This window comes from Heptranchias perlo, chromosome 20 (assembly GCF_035084215.1).
Source record: "Heptranchias perlo isolate sHepPer1 chromosome 20, sHepPer1.hap1, whole genome shotgun sequence".
Classification (NCBI taxonomy): Eukaryota; Metazoa; Chordata; class Chondrichthyes; order Hexanchiformes; family Hexanchidae; genus Heptranchias; species Heptranchias perlo.
In genome coordinates this window covers 50525306-50543859 of record NC_090344.1, presented here as the reverse complement: position 1 = coordinate 50543859, position 18554 = coordinate 50525306, and positions in this window count along the sequence as shown.

Here is an 18554-nt window from a genome sequence, read left to right as displayed (position 1 = left end):
ATGCCACAGGAGGTTGGCTTGTAAAGATGAAAATTAAGATGGAGCTTTTGGGAGAGGGGAGGCACTGATGTATTTACACTTTTTCGATCCACTACCCAAGGGCTTAAGTTGCATTAGTCATTTTCTTGTGATTTACAATTATCCTGCTGCTCTCTTGGCCGGGCCTCCCAGCTTCCGTCCTCCATAAACTTCAACTCATCCAAAACTCTACTGCCCCGTATCCTAACTCGTACCAAGTCCCCTTCGCCCAACACCCCAGTGTTCGCTGACCTACATTCGCTGCAACCCTTCAATTTTAAAATTCTCATCCCTGTTTTCAAATCCCTCCATGGCCCTCGCCCCTCCCTATCTCTGTAACCTCCTCCAGCCCTACAACCCTCCGAGATCTCTGCGAGATCTCCTGCAATTCTGGCCTCTTGCGCATCCCTGATTTCCTTCGCCCTTCCATTGTTGGATCATGCTGTGCGTAAATTGGCTGCCGCGTTTCCTACATTACGACAGTAGGGATGTCACATAGAATTGAAACAGTTGAAGTAACACCATCACCCCTGTACTTGCTGACCAACATTGGCCTCTTGTGCATCCCCGATTTTCTTCATTCCACCACTGGAGACGTGCCATCAGCTGCCTAGGTCCAAAGCTCTGGAATTCCCTCCCTAAATCTCTCTGCCTCTCTCTCTCCTCCTTTAAGATGTTCCTTAAAATCTATCTCTTTGACCAAGCTTTTGATCATCTGCCCTAAAATCTCCTTCGTGGCTCGGTGTCAAATTTTGTTTGATAATCGCTCCTGTGAAGCGCCTTGGGACATTTTACTACATTAAAGGCTCTACGTAGTTGCCAATTGTTGTTATTGTAAAGAGGGGGTTGACATAAGGGGAATATGTGATGGTGAGCAAGTAACTAAATACCAGTTGGTGTCTGCTGGTGTCTGAACTAGCACCAGCATGAGTCAGTCCCCTCAGGGGAGGTTGGTTTACACCAGCATTACTTTGGAACTCACAAATCAAACAGCTTACGTTGTCAAGTGGAAGAGAAATTTCAAGCTTCCTTCCATTATTATAGAAAGGTCACAAAATATGATAAACTTAGCAAAGTGTGGGTGAAAGTGTGAGCCCGTCTGTACTATGTTAGCCTGTCCTTCAGTATCAGCCCATGGTTACCTGCTAGATATTCCTGGGCAGTGACCCTTAATTGTACCCTGACTCACCAGGTTCTCTTTGTGGGTTCGAGGTGCTGCTTCATGTCACCAGGATCACCAACCCCACCACCTCTCTCCTACACTGACCCCAGCTGAGGAATGGGTGGGACCTTGCAGACCACCCACTGAGATTGGCCCTTCAGCCTCTAACACCCTTGGAGTTGCTTAATAATTGATGATATTATTGTTAACATGGAACCTGTCAACTGAAGACCAACAGCAACAGAATTTCTAATGTAAAATGTAGTTATTGATATTATTTACTGAATAATTTAAAGTTTGTAGATACCAGTTTCCTATGTTAAAGACCTATACTCCTGCTTTTAGATTGGAACCACTCCAGATTTGAACATTTTATTGCTCTCTTTCCGCTCTCCTTTTGTCTGCCTGTTGTGTTTTTTCTCTCGTTGTTTTACTGATTTTAATCGCCCCACCATTGGCGGCCGTGCCTTCAGCTGCCTAGACCCTAAGATCTGGAATTCCCTCCCTAAACCTCTCCACCTCACCACCTCTCTCTCCTCCTTTAAGACACTCCTTAAAACCTACCTCTTTGACCAAGCTTTTGGTCACCTGTCCTAATATCTCCTTATGTGGCTCGGTGTCAAATTTATTTTTGATATTTGCTCCTGTGAAGCGCCTTGGGACGTTTTACTACATTAAAGGCGCTGCAGAAACACAAGTTGTTGTTGTTTCTCCTTGTTATAACTGATGACTTATGGAGATTCACAATAGATCTAAATTCATCAAATCTAATCATTTATTGAAATGAAGAGTGAAAAAGTGATAAATCTGTCTTTATTAAATCACAGTACAAGGGACCCAAGGTCAAGTCCATTACAATATCTCTGCACTCAGCTCTATCCAACAATTGCCTTTTAAAGTTTTACAAACTCATTATAACCGCTGCGTTGACTCAGGGCTTTATTCTGAAATATTAAACATCACTGGATCAATAAGAGGTTTTAGCATACTCTGATCCTGCATTAGTCAAAGCAGTTAAATATTGATCACAGTTAATGGGGCCTAAGGACCACATGTCTGGTGTGTCTGAGCTCACCCCCTTGCTCTTCTGCTGAGGGTAGCTTCTATCCTGAGCTCAAGGACTCCAGTCATGGGCACTGTTTGTAACAGTCTTGACTCCTTCAGTGGAGGCCATTGGCAGTTAACCATTTCAGCCTGCCATCACGGACAGAGTTCTGACTAGGCAGAGCTGCAATGTCTCCGAGTCGTCTCCACAATCCTTGGAGCTGTAGTCACCATTTCCATTCGGAGCAAATTGGAGGTTAATTTGGAATGTGTTTGGCTCAGATTCAGCGTGTTTGTAGTGGATCAAAATCTCTCTGCTCTATTTATTTATTTTTATGTTTTTCAGTTACTTAAAAAGCTTCCCACACTGAGGAACTCCCAGCTCATATATAATGTGGGCTAGATATAGAATGAAGCTCCCTCAAAACTGTTCCATCAGTCACTCCCAGAGCACATGTAATGTGGACTAGATGAAGAGAAGGCCTTTCTCAACACCATGCCATCAAGCAGATTGCTGATTTTGATTTCCTCTATGATGACCTGCATCCATTCCTACAACTCGTAGAGAATATTTTGAACTGAACAACAGGTTACATCCATCAAGGGTTAGATTCATAGGAACATAGGAACAGGAGGAGGCCATTTGGCCCCTCGAGCCTGTTCCGCCATTCAATGAGATCATGGCTGATCTGTGATCTAACTCCATATACCTGCCTTTGGCCCATATCCCTTAATCCCTTTGGTTAACAAAAATCTATCAGTCTCAGATTTAAAATTAACAATTGAGCTAGTATCTACTACCGTTTGTGGAAGAGAGTTCCAAACTTCTACCACCCTTTGTGTGTAGAAATGTTTCCTAACTTCACTCCTGAAAGTCCTGGCTCTAATTTTTAGGCTATGTCCCCTGGTCCTGGACTCCCCAACCAGTGGAAATAGTTTCTCTCTATAGACCCTATCAGTTCTCCTTAATATCTTGAAAACTTCAATCAAATCACCCCCTAATCTTCCAAATTCCATGGAATACAACCCTAGTTTGTGTAATCTCTCCTCGTAACTTAACCCTTGAAGTCCGGGTATCATTCTAGTAAACCTACGCTGCACTCCCTCCAAGGCCAATATATCCTTCCTAAGGTGCAGTGCCCAGAACTGCTCACAGTACTCCAGGTGAGGTCGAACCAGGGTTTTGTATAGCTGCAGCATAACTTCTGCCCCCTTGTATTCTAGTTCTCCAGATATAAAGGCCAGTATTCCATTTGCCTTTTTGATTATTTTCTGCACCTGTCTGTGATATTTTAATAATCTATGTACATGGACCCTGAGTCTCTTTGGACCTCCACTGTTTCGAGCTTTTCACCATTTAGAAAGTACCCTGATCTATCCTTTTTAGGTCCAAAGTGGATGACCTCACACTTGCCGACACTGAAATTCATTTGCCACAGTTTTGCCCATTCACTTAATCTATTAATATCTCTCTGTAATTTCATGCTTCCATCCACACTGCTTATAATGCTGTCTAGATTCAGAGTAAAGCTCCCTCTACACTGTCCCATCAAACACTCCCAGGGCGGGTACAGCACGGGTTAGGTACAGAGTAAAGCTCCCTCTACACTGTCCCATCAAACACTCCCAGGGCAGGTTCAGCACGGGTTAGATACAGAGTAAAGCTCCCTCTACACTGTCCCATCAAACACTCCCAGGGCAGGTACAGGGTTATTTACAGAGTAAAGCTCCCTCTACACTGTCCCATCAAACACTCCCAGGGCAGGTACAGTGTTAGATACAGAGTAAAGCTCCCTCTACACTGTCCCATCAAACACTCCCAGGGCAGGTACAGGGTTATTTACAGAGTAAAGCTCCCTCTACTGTCCCATCAAACACTCCCAGGGCAGGTACAGCACAGGTTAGATACAGAGTAAAGCTCCCTCTACTGTCCCATCAAACACTCCCAGGGCAGGTACAGCACAGGTTAGATACAGAGTAAAGCTCCCTCTACACTGTCCCATCAAACACCCCCAGGGCAGGTACAGGGTTAGATACAGAGTAAAGCTCCCTCTACACTGTCCCATCAAACACTCCCAGGTCAGGTACAGGGTTAGATACAGAGTAAAGCTCCCTCTACACTGTCCCATCAAACACCCCCAGGGCAGGTACAGGGTTAGATACAGAGTAAAGCTCCCTCTACACTGTCCCATCAAACACCCCCAGGGCAGGTACAGGGTTAGATACAGAGTAAAGCTCCCTCTACACTGTCCCATCAAACACTCCCAGGTCAGGTACAGGGTTAGATACAGAGTAAAGCTCCCTCTACACTGTCCCATCAAACACCCCCAGGGCAGGGACAGGGTTAGATACAGAGTAAAGCTCCCTCTACACTGTCCCATCAAACACCCCCAGGGCAGGTACAGGGTTAGATACAGAGTAAAGCTCCCTCTACACTGTCCCATCAAACACTCCCAGGGCAGGTACAGGGTTAGATACAGAGTAAAGCTCCCTCTACACTGTCCCATCAAACACCCCCAGGGCAGGTACAGGGTTAGATACAGAGTAAAGCTCCCTCTACACTGTCCCATCAAACACTCCCAGGTCAGGTACAGGGTTAGATACAGAGTAAAGCTCCCTCTACACTGTCCCATCAAACACCCCCAGGGCAGGTACAGGGTTAGATACAGAGTAAAGCTCCCTCTACACTGTCCCATCAAACACCCCCAGGGCAGGTACAGTACGGGTTAGATACAGAGTAAAGCTCCCTCTACACTGTCCCATCAAACACCCCCAGGGCAGGTACAGGGTTAGATACAGAGTAAAGCTCCCTCTACACTGTCCCATCAAACACCCCCAGGGCAGGTACAGGGTTAGATACAGAGTAAAGCTCCCTCTACACTGTCCCATCAAACACTCCCAGGTCAGGTACAGAGTTAGATACAGAGTAAAGCTCCCTCTACACTGTCCCATCAAACACCCCCAGGGCAGGTACAGGGTTAGATACAGAGTAAAGCTCCCTCTACACTGTCCCATCAAACACTCCCAGGTCAGGTACAGGGTTAGATACAGAGTAAAGCTCCCTCTACACTGTCCCATCAAACACCCCCAGGGCAGGTACAGGGTTAGATACAGAGTAAAGCTCCCTCTACACTGTCCCATCAAACACCCCCAGGGCAGGTACAGGGTTAGATACAGAGTAAAGCTCCCTCTACACTGTCCCATCAAACACTCCCAGGTCAGGTACAGGGTTAGATACAGAGTAAAGCTCCCTCTACACTGTCCCATCAAACACCCCCAGGGCAGGTACAGGGTTAGATACAGAGTAAAGCTCCCTCTACACTGTCCCATCAAACACCCCCAGGGCAGGTACAGGGTTAGATACAGAGTAAAGCTCCCTCTACACTGTCCCATCAAACACTCCCAGGGCAGGTACAGGGTTAGATACAGAGTAAAGCTCCCTCTACACTGTCCCATCAAACACTCCCAGGGCAGGTACAGGGTTAGATACAGAGTGAAGCTCCCTCTACACTGTCCCATCAAACACCCCCAGGGCAGGTACAGGGTTAGATACAGAGTAAAGCTCCCTCTACACTGTCCCATCAAACACTCCCAGGGCAGGTACAGTGTTAGATACAGAGTAAAGCTCCCTCTACACTGTCCCATCAAACACTCCCAGGGCAGGTACAGGGTTAGATACAGAGTAAAGCTCCCTCTAAAAAAAATAAAGAGCGAGGCCTGGGGAGTAGGCCTCAATCGGAGCGCCTGAGGTAAGGAGCGGACCTGTTCGGAGTCGGGGGCCGTGTGTCGGAGTCGGGGGCCGTGTGTCGGAGTCGGGGGCCGTGTGTCGGAGTCGGGGGCCGTGTGTCGGAGTCGGGGGCAGTGTGTCGGAGTCGGGGGCCGTGAGTCGGAGTCGGGGGCCGTGTGTTGGAGTCGGGGGCCGTGTGTCGGGGGCCGTGTGTCGGAGTCGGGGGCAGTGAGTCGGAGTCGGGGGCCGTGAGTCAGAGTCGGGGGCCGTGTGTCGGAGTCGGGGGCCGTGTGTCGGAGTCGGGGGCCGTGTGTCGGAGTCGGGGGCAGTGTGTCGGAGTCGGGGGCGGTGAGTCGGAGTCGGGGGCAGTGTGTCGGAGTCGGGGGCAGTGTGTCGGAGTCGGGGGCCGTGTGTCGGAGTCGGGGGCAGTGAGTCGGAGTCGGGGGCCGTGTGTCGGAGTCGGGGGCCGTGTGTCGGGGTCGGGGGCCGTGTGTCGGAGTCGGGGGCCGTGTGTCGGGGTCGGGGGCCGTGTGTCGGAGTCGGGGGCCGTGTGTCGGAGTCGGGGGCCGTGTGTCGGAGTCGGGGGCGGTGAGTCAGAGTCGGGGGCCGTGTGTCGGAGTCGGGGGCCGTGTGTCGGAGTCGGGGGCCGTGTGTCGGAGTCGGGGGCAGTGTGTCGGAGTCGGGGGCGGTGAGTCGGAGTCGGGGGCCGTGTGTCGGAGTCGGGGGCGGTGTGTCGGAGTCGGGGGCGGTGAGTCGGAGTCGGGGGCCGTGTGTCGGAGTCGGGGGCCGTGTGTCGGAGTCGGGGGCCGTGTGTCGGAGTCGGGGGCCGTGTGTCGGAGTCGGGGGCGGTGAGTCGGAGTCGGGGGCAGTGTGTTGGAGTCGGGGGCCGTGTGTCGGAGTCGGGGGCAGTGTGTCGGAGTCGGGGGCGGTGAGTCGGAGTCGGGGGCCGTGTGTCGGAGTCGGGGGCGGTGAGTCGGAGTCGGGGGCCGTGTGTCGGAGTCGGGGGCCGTGTGTCGGAGTCGGGGGCAGTGAGTCGGAGTCGGGGGCAGTGTGTCGGAGTCGGGGGCGGTGTGTCGGAGTCGGGGGCAGTGTGTCGGAGTCGGGGGCAGTGTGTCGGAGTCGGGGGCCGTGTGTCGGAGTCGGGGGCAGTGAGTCGGAGTCGGGGGCCGTGTGTCGGAGTCGGGGGCCGTGTGTCGGGGTCGGGGGCCGTGTGTCGGAGTCGGGGGCCGTGTGTCGGGGTCGGGGGCCGTGTGTCGGAGTCGGGGGCCGTGTGTCGGAGTCGGGGGCCGTGTGTCGGAGTCGGGGGCGGTGAGTCAGAGTCGGGGGCCGTGTGTCGGAGTCGGGGGCCGTGTGTCGGAGTCGGGGGCCGTGTGTCGGAGTTGGGGGCAGTGTGTCGGAGTCGGGGGCGATGAGTCGGAGTCGGGGGCCGTGTGTCGGAGTCGGGGGCGGTGTGTCGGAGTCGGGGGCGGTGAGTCGGAGTCGGGGGCCGTGTGTCGGAGTCGGGGGCCGTGTGTCGGAGTCGGGGGCCGTGTGTCGGAGTCGGGGGCCGTGTGTCGGAGTCGGGGGCCGTGTGTCGGAGTCGGGGGCGGTGAGTCGGAGTCGGGGGCGGTGTGTTGGAGTCGGGGGCCGTGTGTCGGAGTCGGGGGCAGTGTGTCGGAGTCGGGGGCGGTGAGTCGGAGTCGGGGGCCGTGTGTCGGAGTCGGGGGCGGTGAGTCGGAGTCGGGGGCCGTGTGTCGGAGTCGGGGGCCGTGTGTCGGAGTCGGGGGCGGTGAGTCGGAGTCGGGGGCAGTGTGTCGGGGGCCGTGTGTCGGAGTCGGGGGCAGTGTGTCGGAGTCGGGGGCGGTGAGTCGGAGTCGGGGGCCGTGTGTCGGAGTCGGGGGCGGTGAGTCGGAGTCGGGGGCCGTGTGTCGGAGTCGGGGGCAGTGTGTCGGGGGCCGTGTGTCGGAGTCGGGGGCCGTGTGTCGGAGTCGGGGGCAGTGTGTCGGAGTCGGGGGCAGTGTGTCGGAGTCGGGGGCCGTGTGTCGGAGTCGGGGGCCATGTGTCGGAGTCGGGGGCCGTGTGTCGGAGTCGGGGGCAGTGTGTCGGAGTCGGGGGCCGTGTGTCGGAGTCGGGGGGCAGTGTGTCGGAGTCGGGGGCCGTGTGTCGGAGTCGGGGGCCATGTGTCGGAGTCGGGGGCCGTGTGTCGGAGTCGGGGGCAGTGTGTCGGAGTCGGGGGCCGTGTGTCGGAGTCGGGAGCGGTGAGTCGGAGTCGGGGGCGGTGAGTCGGAGTCGGGGACCGTGTGTCGGAGTCGGGGGCCGTGTGTCGGAGTCGGGGGCCGTGTGTCGGAGTCGGGGGCCGTGTGTCGGAGTCGGGGGCCGTGTGTCGGAGTCGGGGGCAGTGAGTCGGAGTCGGGGGCAGTGAGTCGGAGTCGGGGGCAGTGAGTCGGAGTCGGGGGCAGTGAGTCGGAGTCGGGGGCCGTGTGTCGGAGTCGGGGGCCGTGTGTCGGAGTCGGGGGCCGTGTGTCGGAGTCGGGGGCAGTGAGTCGGAGTCGGGGGCCGTGTGTCGGAGTCGGGGGCCGTGTGTCGGAGTCGGGGGCCGTGAGTCGGAGTCGGGGGCCGTGTGTCGGAGTCGGGGGCAGTGTGTCGGAGTCGGGGGCCGTGTGTCGGAGTCGGGGGCCGTGTGTCGGAGTCGGGGGCGGTGAGTCGGAGTCGGGGGCCGTGTGTCGGAGTCGGGGGCCGTGTGTCGGAGTCGGGGGCCGTGAGTCGGAGTCGGGGGCCGTGTGTTGGAGTCGGGGGCCGTGTGTCGGGGGCCGTGTGTCGGAGTCGGGGGCAGTGAGTCGGAGTCGGGGGCCGTGAGTCAGAGTCGGGGGCCGTGTGTCGGAGTCGGGGGCCGTGTGTCGGAGTCGGGGGCCGTGTGTCGGAGTCGGGGGCAGTGTGTCGGAGTCGGGGGCGGTGAGTCGGAGTCGGGGGCAGTGTGTCGGAGTCGGGGGCAGTGTGTCGGAGTCGGGGGCCGTGTGTCGGAGTCGGGGGCAGTGAGTCGGAGTCGGGGGCCGTGTGTCGGAGTCGGGGGCCGTGTGTCGGGGTCGGGGGCCGTGTGTCGGAGTCGGGGGCCGTGTGTCGGGGTCGGGGGCCGTGTGTCGGAGTCGGGGGCCGTGTGTCGGAGTCGGGGGCCGTGTGTCGGAGTCGGGGGCGGTGAGTCAGAGTCGGGGGCCGTGTGTCGGAGTCGGGGGCCGTGTGTCGGAGTCGGGGGCCGTGTGTCGGAGTCGGGGGCCGTGTGTCGGAGTTGGGGGCAGTGTGTCGGAGTCGGGGGCGGTGAGTCGGAGTCGGGGGCCGTGTGTCGGAGTCGGGGGCGGTGTGTCGGAGTCGGGGGCGGTGAGTCGGAGTCGGGGGCCGTGTGTCGGAGTCGGGGGCCGTGTGTCGGAGTCGGGGGCCGTGTGTCGGAGTCGGGGGCCGTGTGTCGGAGTCGGGGGCCGTGTGTCGGAGTCGGGGGCGGTGAGTCGGAGTCGGGGGCAGTGTGTTGGAGTCGGGGGCCGTGTGTCGGAGTCGGGGGCAGTGTGTCGGAGTCGGGGGCGGTGAGTCGGAGTCGGGGGCCGTGTGTCGGAGTCGGGGGCGGTGAATCGGAGTCGGGGGCCGTGTGTCGGAGTCGGGGGCCGTGTGTCGGAGTCGGGGGCAGTGAGTCGGAGTCGGGGGCAGTGTGTCGGAGTCGGGGGCAGTGTGTCGGAGTCGGGGGCAGTGTGTCGGAGTCGGGGGCAGTGTGTCGGAGTCGGGGGCCGTGTGTCGGAGTCGGGGGCAGTGAGTCGGAGTCGGGGGCCGTGTGTCGGAGTCGGGGGCCGTGTGTCGGGGTCGGGGGCCGTGTGTCGGAGTCGGGGGCCGTGTGTCGGGGTCGGGGGCCGTGTGTCGGAGTCGGGGGCCGTGTGTCGGAGTCGGGGGCCGTGTGTCGGAGTCGGGGGCGGTGAGTCAGAGTCGGGGGCCGTGTGTCGGAGTCGGGGGCCGTGTGTCGGAGTCGGGGGCCGTGTGTCGGAGTTGGGGGCAGTGTGTCGGAGTCGGGGGCGATGAGTCGGAGTCGGGGGCCGTGTGTCGGAGTCGGGGGCGGTGTGTCGGAGTCGGGGGCGGTGAGTCGGAGTCGGGGGCCATGTGTCGGAGTCGGGGGCCGTGTGTCGGAGTCGGGGGCCGTGTGTCGGAGTCGGGGGCCGTGTGTCGGAGTCGGGGGCCGTGTGTCGGAGTCGGGGGCGGTGAGTCGGAGTCGGGGGCGGTGTGTTGGAGTCGGGGGCCGTGTGTCGGAGTCGGGGGCAGTGTGTCGGAGTCGGGGGCGGTGAGTCGGAGTCGGGGGCCGTGTGTCGGAGTCGGGGGCGGTGAGTCGGAGTCGGGGGCCGTGTGTCGGAGTCGGGGGCCGTGTGTCGGAGTCGGGGGCGGTGAGTCGGAGTCGGGGGCAGTGTGTCGGGGGCCGTGTGTCGGAGTCGGGGGCAGTGTGTCGGAGTCGGGGGCGGTGAGTCGGAGTCGGGGGCCGTGTGTCGGAGTCGGGGGCGGTGAGTCGGAGTCGGGGGCCGTGTGTCGGAGTCGGGGGCAGTGTGTCGGGGGCCGTGTGTCGGAGTCGGGGGCCGTGTGTCGGAGTCGGGGGCAGTGTGTCGGAGTCGGGGGCAGTGTGTCGGAGTCGGGGGCCGTGTGTCGGAGTCGGGGGCCATGTGTCGGAGTCGGGGGCCGTGTGTCGGAGTCGGGGGCAGTGTGTCGGAGTCGGGGGCCGTGTGTCGGAGTCGGGGGGCAGTGTGTCGGAGTCGGGGGCCGTGTGTCGGAGTCGGGGGCCATGTGTCGGAGTCGGGGGCCGTGTGTCGGAGTCGGGGGCAGTGTGTCGGAGTCGGGGGCCGTGTGTCGGAGTCGGGAGCGGTGAGTCGGAGTCGGGGGCGGTGAGTCGGAGTCGGGGACCGTGTGTCGGAGTCGGGGGCCGTGTGTCGGAGTCGGGGGCCGTGTGTCGGAGTCGGGGGCCGTGTGTCGGAGTCGGGGGCCGTGTGTCGGAGTCGGGGGCAGTGAGTCGGAGTCGGGGGCAGTGAGTCGGAGTCGGGGGCAGTGAGTCGGAGTCGGGGGCAGTGAGTCGGAGTCGGGGGCCGTGTGTCGGAGTCGGGGGCCGTGTGTCGGAGTCGGGGGCCGTGTGTCGGAGTCGGGGGCAGTGAGTCGGAGTCGGGGGCCGTGTGTCGGAGTCGGGGGCCGTGAGTCGGAGTCGGGGGCCGTGTGTCGGAGTCGGGGGCAGTGTGTCGGAGTCGGGGGCCGTGTGTCGGAGTCGGGGGCCGTGTGTCGGAGTCGGGGGCGGTGAGTCGGAGTCGGGGGCCGTGTGTCGGAGTCGGGGGCCGTGTGTCGGAGTCGGGGGCCGTGTGTCGGAGTCGGGGGCAGTGTGTCGGAGTCGGGGGCCGTGTGTCGGAGTCGGGGGCAGTGAGTCGGAGTCGGGGGCCGTGTGTCGGGGTCGGGGGCGGTGTGTCGGAGTCGGGGGCGGTGAGTCGGAGTCGGGGGCAGTGTGTCGGAGTCGGGGGCAGTGTGTCGGAGTCGGGGGCCGTGTGTCGGAGTCGGGGGCAGTGAGTCGGAGTCGGGGGCCGTGTGTCGGAGTCGGGGGCCGTGTGTCGGGGTCGGGGGCCGTGTGTCGGAGTCGGGGGCCGTGTGTCGGGGTCGGGGGCCGTGTGTCGGAGTCGGGGGCCGTGTGTCGGAGTCGGGGGCCGTGTGTCGGAGTCGGGGGCGGTGAGTCAGAGTCGGGGGCCGTGTGTCGGAGTCGGGGGCCGTGTGTCGGAGTCGGGGGCCGTGTGTCGGAGTTGGGGGCAGTGTGTCGGAGTCGGGGGCGGTGAGTCGGAGTCGGGGGCCGTGTGTCGGAGTCGGGGGCGGTGTGTCGGAGTCGGGGGCGGTGAGTCGGAGTCGGGGGCCGTGTGTCGGAGTCGGGGGCCGTGTGTCGGAGTCGGGGGCCGTGTGTCGGAGTCGGGGGCCGTGTGTCGGAGTCGGGGGCGGTGAGTCGGAGTCGGGGGCAGTGTGTTGGAGTCGGGGGCCGTGTGTCGGAGTCGGGGGCAGTGTGTCGGAGTCGGGGGCGGTGAGTCGGAGTCGGGGGCCGTGTGTCGGAGTCGGGGGCGGTGAGTCGGAGTCGGGGGCCGTGTGTCGGAGTCGGGGGCCGTGTGTCGGAGTCGGGGGCGGTGAGTCGGAGTCGGGGGCAGTGTGTCGGAGTCGGGGGCGGTGAGTCGGAGTCGGGGGCAGTGTGTCGGAGTCGGGGGCAGTGTGTCGGAGTCGGGGGCCGTGTGTCGGAGTCGGGGGCAGTGAGTCGGAGTCGGGGGCCGTGTGTCGGAGTCGGGGGCCGTGTGTCGGGGTCGGGGGCCGTGTGTCGGAGTCGGGGGCCGTGTGTCGGGGTCGGGGGCCGTGTGTCGGAGTCGGGGGCCGTGTGTCGGAGTCGGGGGCCGTGTGTCGGAGTCGGGGGCGGTGAGTCAGAGTCGGGGGCCGTGTGTCGGAGTCGGGGGCCGTGTGTCGGAGTCGGGGGCCGTGTGTCGGAGTTGGGGGCAGTGTGTCGGAGTCGGGGGCGGTGAGTCGGAGTCGGGGGCCGTGTGTCGGAGTCGGGGGCGGTGTGTCGGAGTCGGGGGCGGTGAGTCGGAGTCGGGGGCCGTGTGTCGGAGTCGGGGGCCGTGTGTCGGAGTCGGGGGCCGTGTGTCGGAGTCGGGGGCCGTGTGTCGGAGTCGGGGGCGGTGAGTCGGAGTCGGGGGCAGTGTGTTGGAGTCGGGGGCCGTGTGTCGGAGTCGGGGGCAGTGTGTCGGAGTCGGGGGCCGTGTGTCGGAGTCGGGGGCGGTGAGTCGGAGTCGGGGGCGGTGAGTCGGAGTCGGGGGCCGTGTGTCGGAGTCGGGGGCGGTGAGTCGGAGTCGGGGGCCGTGTGTCGGAGTCGGGGGCCGTGTGTCGGAGTCGGGGGCGGTGAGTCGGAGTCGGGGGCAGTGTGTCGGGGGCCGTGTGTCGGAGTCGGGGGCAGTGTGTCGGAGTCGGGGGCGGTGAGTCGGAGTCGGGGGCCGTGTGTCGGAGTCGGGGGCAGTGTGTCGGAGTCGGGGGCAGTGTGTCGGGGGCCGTGTGTCGGAGTCGGGGGCCGTGTGTCGGAGTCGGGGGCAGTGTGTCGGAGTCGGGGGCCGTGTGTCGGAGTCGGGGGGCAGTGTGTCGGAGTCGGGGGCCGTGTGTCGGAGTCGGGGGCCATGTGTCGGAGTCGGGGGCCGTGTGTCGGAGTCGGGGGCCGTGTGTCGGAGTCGGGGGCAGTGTGTCGGAGTCGGGGGCCGTGTGTCGGAGTCGGGAGCGGTGAGTCGGAGTCGGGGGCGGTGAGTCGGAGTCGGGGACCGTGTGTCGGAGTCGGGGGCCGTGTGTCGGAGTCGGGGGCCGTGTGTCGGAGTCGGGGGGCAGTGTGTCGGAGTCGGGGGCCGTGTGTCGGAGTCGGGGGCCGTGTGTCGGAGTCGGGGGCAGTGAGTCGGAGTCGGGGGCAGTGAGTCGGAGTCGGGGGCCGTGTGTCGGAGTCGGGGGCCGTGTGTCGGAGTCGGGGGCCGTGTGTCGGAGTCGGGGGCAGTGAGTCGGAGTCGGGGGCCGTGTGTCGGAGTCGGGGGCCGTGTGTCGGAGTCGGGGGCAGTGAGTCGGAGTCGGGGGCCGTGTGTCGGAGTCGGGGGCCGTGTGTCGGAGTCGGGGGCCGTGAGTCGGAGTCGGGGGCCGTGTGTCGGAGTCGGGGGCAGTGTGTCGGAGTCGGGGGCCGTGTGTCGGAGTCGGGGGCCGTGTGTCGGAGTCGGGGGCCGTGTGTCGGAGTCGGGGGCCGTGTGTCGGAGTCGGGGGCCGTGAGTCGGAGTCGGGGGCCGTGTGTCGGAGTCGGGGGCCGTGTGTCGGAGTCGGGGGCCGTGTGTCGGAGTCGGGGGCCGTGTGTCGGAGTCGGGGGCCGTGTGTCGGAGTCGGGGGCCGTGTGTCGGAGTCGGGGGCAGTGAGTCGGAGTCGGGGGCCGTGTGTCGGAGTCGGGGGCCGTGTGTCGGAGTCGGGGGCCGTGAGTCGGAGTCGGGGGCCGTGTGTCGGAGTCGGGGGCCGTGTGTCGGAGTCGGGGGCCGTGTGTCGGAGTCGGGGGCCGTGTGTCGGAGTCGGGGGCCGTGTGTCGGAGTCGGGGGCCGTGTGTCGGAGTCGGGGGCCGTGTGTCGGAGTCGGGGGCAGTGTGTCGGAGTCGGGGGCCGTGTGTCGGAGTCGGGGGCCGTGTGTCGGAGTCGGGGGCAGTGAGTCGGAGTCGGGGGCAGTGTGTCGGAGTCGGGGGCCGTGTGTCGGAGTCGGGGGCCGTGTGTCGGAGTCGGGGGCCGTGTGTCGGGGTCGGGGGCCGTGTGTCGGAGTCGGGGGCAGTGTGTCGGAGTCGGGGGCCGTGTGTCGGAGTCGGGGGCCGTGTGTCGGAGTCGGGGGCCGTGTGTCGGAGTCGGGGGCCGTGTGTCGGAGTCGGGGGCAGTGAGTCGGTGTCGGGGGCAGTGTGTCGGAGTCGGGGGCCGTGTGTCGGAGTCGGGGGCAGTGTGTCGGAGTCGGGGGCCGTGTGTCGGAGTCGGGGGCCGTGTGTCGGAGTCGGGGGCCGTGTGTCGGAGTCGGGGGCGGTGAGTCGGAGTCGGGGGCCGTGTGTCGGAGTCGGGGGCAGTGAGTCGGAGTCGGGGGCCGTGTGTCGGAGTCGGGGGCAGTGTGTCGGAGTCGGGGGCGGTGAGTCGGAGTCGGGGGCCGTGTGTCGGAGTCGGGGGCCGTGTGTCGGAGTCGGGGGCCGTGTGTCGGAGTCGGGGGCAGTGAGTCGGTGTCGGGGGCAGTGTGTCGGAGTCGGGGGCCGTGTGTCGGAGTCGGGGGCAGTGTGTCGGAGTCGGGGGCCGTGTGTCGGAGTCGGGGGCCGTGTGTCGGAGTCGGGGGCCGTGTGTCGGAGTCGGGGGCGGTGAGTCGGAGTCGGGGGCCGTGTGTCGGAGTCGGGGGCAGTGAGTCGGAGTCGGGGGCCGTGTGTCGGAGTCGGGGGCAGTGTGTCGGAGTCGGGGGCGGTGAGTCGGAGTCGGGGGCCGTGTGTCGGAGTCGGGGGCCGTGTGTCGGAGTCGGGGGCCGTGTGTCGGAGTCGGGGGCGGTGAGTCGGAGTCGGGGGCAGTGTGTTGGAGTCGGGGGCCGTGTGTCGGAGTCGGGGGCAGTGTGTCGGAGTCGGGGGCGGTGAGTCGGAGTCGGGGGCCGTGTGTCGGAGTCGGGGGCGGTGAGTCGGAGTCGGGGGCCGTGTGTCGGAGTCGGGGGCCGTGTGTCGGAGTCGGGGGCGGTGAGTCGGAGTCGGGGGCAGTGTGTCGGGGGCCGTGTGTCGGAGTCGGGGGCAGTGTGTCGGAGTCGGGGGCGGTGAGTCGGAGTCGGGGGCCGTGTGTCGGAGTCGGGGGGCAGTGTGTCGGAGTCGGGGGCCGTGTGTCGGAGTCGGGGGCCGTGTGTCGGAGTCGGGGGCAGTGTGTCGGGGGCCGTGTGTCGGAGTCGGGGGCAGTGTGTCGGGGGCCGTGTGTCGGAGTCGGGGGCCGTGTGTCGGAGTCGGGGGCAGTGTGTCGGAGTCGGGGGCCGTGTGTCGGAGTCGGGGGGCAGTGTGTCGGAGTCGGGGGCCGTGTGTCGGAGTCGGGGGCCGTGTGTCGGAGTCGGGGGCCGTGTGTCGGAGTCGGGGGCAGTGTGTCGGAGTCGGGGGCCGTGTGTCGGAGTCGGGGGCAGTGTGTCGGAGTCGGGGGCGGTGAGTCGGAGTCGGGGGCCGTGTGTCGGAGTCGGGGGCCGTGTGTCGGAGTCGGGGGCCGTGTGTCGGAGTCGGGGGCAGTGAGTCGGTGTCGGGGGCAGTGTGTCGGAGTCGGGGGCCGTGTGTCGGAGTCGGGGGCAGTGTGTCGGAGTCGGGGGCCGTGTGTCGGAGTCGGGGGCCGTGTGTCGGAGTCGGGGGCCGTGTGTCGGAGTCGGGGGCGGTGAGTCGGAGTCGGGGGCCGTGTGTCGGAGTCGGGGGCGGTGAGTCGGAGTCGGGGGCCGTGTGTCGGAGTCGGGGGCAGTGAGTCGGAGTCGGGGGCCGTGTGTCGGAGTCGGGGGCAGTGTGTCGGAGTCGGGGGCGGTGAGTCGGAGTCGGGGGCCGTGTGTCGGAGTCGGGGGCCGTGTGTCGGAGTCGGGGGCCGTGTGTCGGAGTCGGGGGCGGTGAGTCGGAGTCGGGGGCAGTGTGTTGGAGTCGGGGGCCGTGTGTCGGAGTCGGGGGCAGTGTGTCGGAGTCGGGGGCGGTGAGTCGGAGTCGGGGGCCGTGTGTCGGAGTCGGGGGCGGTGAGTCGGAGTCGGGGGCCGTGTGTCGGAGTCGGGGGCCGTGTGTCGGAGTCGGGGGCGGTGAGTCGGAGTCGGGGGCAGTGTGTCGGGGGCCGTGTGTCGGAGTCGGGGGCAGTGTGTCGGAGTCGGGGGCGGTGAGTCGGAGTCGGGGGCCGTGTGTCGGAGTCGGGGGGCAGTGTGTCGGAGTCGGGGGCCGTGTGTCGGAGTCGGGGGCCGTGTGTCGGAGTCGGGGGCAGTGTGTCGGGGGCCGTGTGTCGGAGTCGGGGGCAGTGTGTCGGGGGCCGTGTGTCGGAGTCGGGGGCCGTGTGTCGGAGTCGGGGGCAGTGTGTCGGAGTCGGGGGCCGTGTGTCGGAGTCGGGGGGCAGTGTGTCGGAGTCGGGGGCCGTGTGTCGGAGTCGGGGGCCGTGTGTCGGAGTCGGGGGCCGTGTGTCGGAGTCGGGGGCAGTGTGTCGGAGTCGGGGGCCGTGTGTCGGAGTCGGGGGCGGTGAGTCGGAGTCGGGGGCCGTGTGTCGGAGTCGGGGGCCGTGTGTCGGAGTCGGGGGCCGTGTGTCGGAGTCGGGGGGCAGTGTGTCGGAGTCGGGGGCCGTGTGTCGGAGTCGGGGGCCGTGTGTCGGAGTCGGGGGCAGTGAGTCGGAGTCGGGGGCAGTGAGTCGGAGTCGGGGGCAGTGAGTCGGAGTCGGGGGCAGTGAGTCGGAGTCGGGGGCCGTGTGTCGGAGTCGGGGGCCGTGTGTCGGAGTCGGGGGCCGTGTGTCGGAGTCGGGGGCAGTGAGTCGGAGTCGGGGGCCGTGTGTCGGAGTCGGGTGCCGTGTGTCGGAGTCGGGGGCCGTGAGTCGGAGTCGGGGGCCGTGTGTCGGAGTCGGGGGCCGTGTGTCGGAGTCGGGGGCCGTGTGTCGGAGTCGGGGGCCGTGTGTCGGAGTCGGGGGCCGTGTGTCGGAGTCGGGGGCCGTGTGTCGGAGTCGGGGGCCGTGTGTCGGAGTCGGGGGCCGTGAGTCGGAGTCGGGGGCCGTGTGTCGGAGTCGGGGGCCGTGTGTCGGAGTCGGGGGCCGTGTGTCGGAGTCGGGGGCCGTGTGTCGGAGTCGGGGGCCGTGTGTCGGAGTCGGGGGCCGTGTGTCGGAGTCGGGGGCCGTGTGTCGGAGTCGGGGGCCGTGTGTCGGAGTCGGGGGCAGTGTGTCGGAGTCGGGGGCCGTGTGTCGGAGTCGGGGGCCGTGTGTCGGAGTCGGGGGCCGTGTGTCGGAGTCGGGGGCAGTGAGTCGGAGTCGGGGGCCGTGTGTCGGGGTCGGGGGCCGTGTGTCGGAGTCGGGGGCCGTGTGTCGGAGTCGGGGGCCGTGTGTCGGAGTCGGGGGCAGTGTGTCGGAGTCGGGGGCCGTGTGTCGGAGTCGGGGGCCGTGTGTCGGAGTCGGGGGCCGTGTGTCGGAGTCGGGGGCGGTGAGTCGGAGTCGGGGGCAGTGTGTTGGAGTCGGGGGCCGTGTGTCGGAGTCGGGGGCAGTGTGTCGGAGTCGGGGGCGGTGAGTCGGAGTCGGGGGCCGTGTGTCGGAGTCGGGGGCGGTGAGTCGGAGTCGGGGGCCGTGTGTCGGAGTCGGGGGCCGTGTGTCGGAGTCGGGGGCGGTGAGTCGGAGTCGGGGGCAGTGTGTCGGGGGCCGTGTGTCGGAGTCGGGGGCAGTGTGTCGGAGTCGGGGGCGGTGAGTCGGAGTCGGGGGCCGTGTGTCGGAGTCGGGGGGCAGTGTGTCGGAGTCGGGGGCCGTGTGTCGGAGTCGGGGGCCGTGTGTCGGAGTCGGGGGCAGTGTGTCGGGGGCCGTGTGTCGGAGTCGGGGGCAGTGTGTCGGGGGCCGTGTGTCGGAGTCGGGGGCCGTGTGTCGGAGTCGGGGGCAGTGTGTCGGAGTCGGGGGCCGTGTGTCGGAGTCGGGGGGCAGTGTGTCGGAGTCGGGGGCCGTGTGTCGGAGTCGGGGGCCGTGTGTCGGAGTCGGGGGCCGTGTGTCGGAGTCGGGGGCAGTGTGTCGGAGTCGGGGGCCGTGTGTCGGAGTCGGGGGCGGTGAGTCGGAGTCGGGGGCCGTGTGTCGGAGTCGGGGGCCGTGTGTCGGAGTCGGGGGCCGTGTGTCGGAGTCGGGGGGCAGTGTGTCGGAGTCGGGGGCCGTGTGTCGGAGTCGGGGGCCGTGTGTCGGAGTCGGGGGCAGTGAGTCGGAGTCGGGGGCAGTGAGTCGGAGTCGGGGGCAGTGAGTCGGAGTCGGGGGCAGTGAGTCGGAGTCGGGGGCCGTGTGTCGGAGTCGGGGGCCGTGTGTCGGAGTCGGGGGCCGTGTGTCGGAGTCGGGGGCAGTGAGTCGGAGTCGGGGGCCGTGTGTCGGAGTCGGGGGC